General features: G+C 38.9%; 1 protein-coding gene across 1 annotated transcript in view; it reads right to left on the minus strand.

Annotated features, from left to right (window-relative positions):
• lmo4b (LIM domain only 4b) overlaps positions 1-5,655 on the minus strand; it is a 33,974-nt gene extending 28,319 nt beyond the window's left edge. Inside the window, exon 1 of the mRNA XM_037770445.1 lies at positions 5,399-5,655. The gene's annotated coding sequence lies outside the window, so the exon portion shown is untranslated. The remainder of the gene's footprint in view (positions 1-5,398) is intronic.
• Between the last annotated feature and the right edge of the window lie 345 nt (positions 5,656-6,000).

Below are 6,000 nucleotides of genomic sequence, written 5' to 3' on the forward strand. Positions count from 1 at the left end.
AATGCTGTAGCTGACAGGAAGTAAACTTGGACCAAAGCTGTTTCCCTTGCAACAGAATGGCAATGAAAAGGGCTGCGTCCAAAATTTCATACTACGCACTATATAGTCAATATGTTTTTTTTTTTAATTATTATTAAATTAGGACAGTGGACATTAATCAACATATCAACAATATGCATCAATGTAAATATGCCGGAATTAGCACAATAGCTAAATTCTATCCGTAGTCCTGAGGCAGGTACTTACAAAAACAAAAACATAAAACAAAGTTACATTCTGCATCTCTCAATTCTTTTATTTCTTTATCGTAAAGTGCTTTGTGCTGGATGATGACGTTTGCACTGACGGTGGCTTTTTGATGCGAAAGAACGCAGAAAATTGAACCTGTTGCGAAAACTTTAATAATGGACGAAAGTTTCGGAGTTTCTTTGTTATTGACACAACGTTAGGTCGTATTTATTTTTAAACGTGCGACAATTTCAGACAAAATACAGACTTGGTGTGCAAAGGCCTTTAATTAGTGAGCTTCAGAGGTGTTAGAAGGTGGATTTTGTTACCTTTGGACAGAGCCAGGTTAACCGTTTGCCCCTATTTTCAATCTTTATGCTAAGGTAAGCTAACTAGCTGTTGGCTATAGCGTCATATTTACTGTAGAGAAATGAGAGTGGTATCAATCTTCTTATCTTACTCTTGACAGGAAAGCCAATAAGCGTATTTCCCAAAATGTCGAACTATTTCTTCAGCCACAATCAATCAACATGAATTAGTTCTATTGGTTGGACTGTGATACATATTAAAGATCAAGGCATACACATGTTGTATGATTATACATGACAGATATACGTATATTCTATAGGCCTATCTTCTATTCCTTGTTGGAATTTGTGTGTTTTTTTTCCCCAAAACTTTACTTCTCTCCCAGTTCTAATGATACATTTCTGGGTAATCTAACAGATTGACCTCTTCACTCATTTACCCAATCCTTCGAGCAGATTTCCTTGGCTCCGAAATAATTAGGGAAGACGATGTGAGGATGACAAAAGACAACAGGAAAATGAAATAGGCCTTCTCTCCGGCCCTTAGGGTCTTTGCAGCAATTCTAATTAAGCCCATCCAGAAACAGAGGAGCTGGATTGGGGCAGTTTCTCATCAGGGTCCCTCCATGAGCCTCTTTTGTCATGAACACACAGCCAATTACAAAGCTCAACAATAGAGCGGGGGAGTCTTATACCCTCCACAAAGACGAGAGAGACTATGGAGATCTCAAAATATCCATAAGCATGGAGTGACTTTGTGAAAACACTCTCACCTTCCTAAGAAGTTAAATCAAATATGCTTTTTTGTTTTTAGTGGACATTAGACTTAGAAACAAGCTTGCCGGTTCAGTTCCCTTAACACATCATTTTATGTTTCCAGGGGAACACTATGCAGATCCAGTAACAGAGTGGTTTTCAAAATGTGTGTGTCCCACTAATTAAAACAAAATATATTTCAGTGTAAAATAAATCTGAACAGCTCCCACTCTATATCAAGACAAGCCAAAGATAACCTCACTTGTTTATCATCTTTGCATATTAGTCTTGGCGAATAATATGAGTGGCTGTGTAATCTCTGAGCTCGCCAGACCCTAGATTATGGAGCTGTCTCTCATTTTATTCATTGTGCACAGAGGGTAATTACCCAGAGATAAGTGTTCCTCTATCAGGGTCCAGTCACAGCGCTCCGAAAGCAATCTCCTCAGACACGGGTCCCGTCCCAGGCTATTTGGGCGACACAGAGTGGGTAGTGGGTGCTGGAGGACGCCAGGCTGAGCTTTGTGGTTGCCTGCGTTCGGATGAGGCCTCCTGACAGTCACGGCCAGGTGGGCCAATCTTTCAATCAGACACCCTATTTACCATTGCAAAGCTCTACTGCCCTGCCTCATTTATAGCTTGTGATGAAAAGCAGATAACAGTGTACATTCACCCTTCCACCTCTTTCCTCTGATGGAGGGAAAACATCCTCTGGGGGCCTCGGACTATTATTTTTTGTGTCACATCAAAAATGAACGCTCCATCGGATTTGCAGGAAAATCAGACGACGTGTCAGAAAGTGCAATTAGTCACCGAGAGAGGATTCTATTTTCTGTGCGATTTCTGATGGGGATAAGTGAGGCAAGATTAATGTTTCTAAGGAAAATCAATGAGTGGAAGAAAAACATCTTTTATATTGTGAATTTGTATCCAAGATGTTGGAGCTGGTCACACACACACACACACACAGAAATGGATGTAAATCAAGAAAACAATAACCCTCCCTCTACACGGAGGAACAGACAGACTTGTATGATTAAAACTACCAAAACGAATGTATGACTTCCAAGTAACAAGGAAAAACTTGAAATAACATTGTTCAACATAACTGGCCCAAAAAAGAGAATGACGTCCATGCATTGGATATGAAGGCATTTCTGAAAATCTATGAGGATGAAGTGGTCATGCTTGACTTGTAGGCCCAATCAATAATATTTATGGTCATGTAAATTGCAGGTAATTAACTGGATGATTCAAAATAAGCCTATTTGTTTCCTGCAGCATCAGAAAATGTGTCTAGTGTTAGTCCATGCATTCAAAGACCTGTTAATCCATTTGGGTATCATAGCTGGAATGGATTACCAATCAGCTTGTTTGACACGTCCGCACATTGTGTTATTGTGATTTGGTAGGTGTGGGCGTTGACTCTTCTCTGCCTCTGTGACTAGTGGTTTAAGAAGTGCTCAGATCCTTTGCTCAAAGCTGAAGTAGGCGAGATTGGAGCAAATATGATTAAAAAAAAAGTTATTTTTATAAAACGGTCGCTATATCGTGACAGTAGTACATGAAACAGGTAGCCAGAAAAAAAAATCATGTGCCTCTGTGTCCTCCGGTGCTCCTAACGTCATCTGCAAGATTTCACAGACAGTACTTTATTTTCATTTGAAATGTAGTTGAGTAGAAGTATTAAGTTGGTAATGCAATGAAATATTGCAAATTAAAAAAAACAAAAAAACAATTTTAGTACAAAATTTGAACAAAAAAACATACACAGCTTGAGTAAATGTAATGACACTTTTCACTAATGTCTGTGACCTGTGGTTACCCAAGCACCCTTCTCTGAGTAGAGCTGCAGAGATCTTTGGATGTATCAGTACTCTAATTCCAGCTTCATTCTTAACTCTATTATATTTAAAACACAGCCCTGTATGTACTGTAAATCTTTAGTACGTCAAGTTTATTTTCTCTGAGAATAACCCCTTCTACATGTGTTCAAAGGACATAAGGAGACCTTATGTCTGTCACGTCACAGTCACTAAAGGAATTCTACTATGAGACTCTTAATGAATCGCACTGACTGAACGTTTTTCATTATAGAAAATAAACATCTTACCTCAACACACCAAATGGAGCCACCCCATAGGTCAAACCACTTCTCCTCCCAGAGCACGTAATGTAAAATGAGGTAAAGCTGCAGCATACTTTCAATGTCACATTTAACCCTCTACATGAACAAGATGGTCAACGTCTTTAATGGGAATATAAAGAAAACACCTGGTTTGACATGTTGGTTACTGATTGAAAATACTTTCATCATCTTGTTGAAATGGTTGTGTATATGCACTTTCCACTCATAGTGCTCTTGTTAAGATCTTTAAACATGACTAACTGACCTTCTGGTAAATGGAATGTTGAAATGGAAACATGTACATGTGTTGCACCAACTTGGGTCAAGAAGCCAAAGGGAGACCATTTCAGTTCCACTGACAGTAACTGTTGGGTCATTACAACTACGACTTTATAGTCATATTTCCATCCATTGGTTCTATTATGTTAACATTGTGCTGGGAATGCCACAGCTTTGCTAGAAAAAAAAATGGGTCCAATGGTGGCAGTCTGACAGGTCATAAATACATCTCCTGGTTAGTAAAATTTGGAAAAGAAAACAAAGGCACATGTTAAAATTAGCCCAAAATAACCATCTATTGTAAATATCCATCACAATTTTACCATGGATGTATTAAGAGTGATGCGCGCCATCACTCAGACTTGCTGTCAATTTGTGCAAGTGGCCACTTGCGGTACTTTAATCCACTGCATTTTTTGGACCAGAGAGATCTCTGTTAACTGTTTACAGGCCACCTACAACTGCAAATAAGGTCACGCATTACTCTTTGTACTATGACTTATTAACTTCTGGAAGTTTTACATTTGTAAAAGTTTTCCAGAGACGTAATTAACCTATAGCCTACCATAATTGCCGTAGATGTAATGTGCAATGGTCTGTCTTATTTTCAACTTGTCTAATCGCCATGATCGCTCGTGTTTGTTGCCAGTTTGGTCCAATTTTTCGGCATGTCCTCATGTAAGTCGTGAGTCCAATGTTAGATTACAGAATCAAAGTTTTAGCCCCCAAACAATGCATACTGGGAGGTAAGCTCATAATCATGTTTCCTTTAGAAACCTAATTTAATGGATTTAGTGAAAATTCATCTTAACATGCATTCAAGTCATCATAAGTTCTGAAATGGGACAATTTGAAGTTTTTGTAAATGTTTTACGAAATTCAGAACATATTGCCTCCCAACAGCTCTCAACATGGCGATGGCTGAGCCGGCAGCTCGTAGCTAACGATGCTAACAACAGCAACAGTGTTGACAGAGCTGACAGTGTTTACCTGAGGGGGAACCAGAGGGTGGGTGCTACTTTAGTGTAGGTTTAACTCCTAGATATCCAAAGTAATAGTTGGACGCCAGACAGGAGAATAATCACAATTTCTACCCTGTCACTTTAAAAAAAAAATTACTGGAAATCATTGAGAGTTAGCCCCGGATAGCCTGTTACCCTCGCTACAAAAGGCACAAGATAAACAAAACACAAACCATCAACTCATTTTTATCAAATGAAATCTGGCTGTCTTTAACCCAAATATTATGTAATCAAATAAAAAAAAAAAGTACGGTTCACACTCAAAACTATTTTACACACGATATGCCCAAGAAAAACAAAACTCAAATCCTGAGTCCAAATAAGAAAAATAAAATATCCTTCAAATCATTAATCATATCATAAATCATAAATCAGCATTCATTAAAGGAGAGCAGTCTTTTAACAAAAGAGATGTGGGGTGTGTGTGTGTGTGCGTGGGAGAGGGGGGAGTTTGAATGTCCGTTCAAATCTAGTTCAGTGTGTGTGTCTGAATGAAGGCAGTTCAGTTAGTTCAGTTCAATGTGTGAGGGTTTAGGTGTTGGGGGTGGTTTGAGTAAAAGAAGGAGAAGCCTGGAGAGTGTCAGAAAAAAAGGACTTAGCTTGATGGCCCAACAAATGCAAGGAGACCACAGTAGCATTCAAACAGATCCAAGCTGAACAAGAATCCAGTTATTTACCTGCTCCAGGGATCAGCACACCTCCAGCAGTGCCTTATTGTCCAAGCCAGTTTATTGAATCCAGCCAGTTCTTGGCTCCTTTTGCTGCTCAGTGTACTTTTATATATAATTTATATATATATATATATATATATATGTCACTGTTTTCTTTTAGTTCCAAAGATGTCAAGAAACTGTATTCAACCTAAATTATCTCCTCATTTAACTCCCCTCTCTCCTCTCTCTGTCCTCCTCCATGCTGCTTTTTTTAGTTGATTACCCTTCCCCCAGCTCACAGGTGTGTCTCATTTATCTCCTCACCTTCCCCACCTTCTTTTCCTGTCAAGGTGAAAAAGGGCTATTCTGTGTTTTTTCTCTCTTTTCCCCCTTTCTGCTACACTACACCCTACCTCGCCTTATTAACTGCCACATACAGTATGCAAAGGGGAAAGGTATAAATATATAAAGTCCAACAATTAAGCCTGAATATAGTCCTCAGCATCAACACACATTGTGGGTGCTACACTAAACTTAAAATGCAGTTGTCTTCAAATGTGAACTTTAGAGCAAAGTCGAAACAAAGACATTTCCATGCCATTTAATTTCCCCCGTATACTCTAGGT

Source organism: Sebastes umbrosus, chromosome 5 (genome assembly GCF_015220745.1).
Source record: "Sebastes umbrosus isolate fSebUmb1 chromosome 5, fSebUmb1.pri, whole genome shotgun sequence".
Classification (NCBI taxonomy): domain Eukaryota; kingdom Metazoa; phylum Chordata; class Actinopteri; order Perciformes; family Sebastidae; genus Sebastes; species Sebastes umbrosus.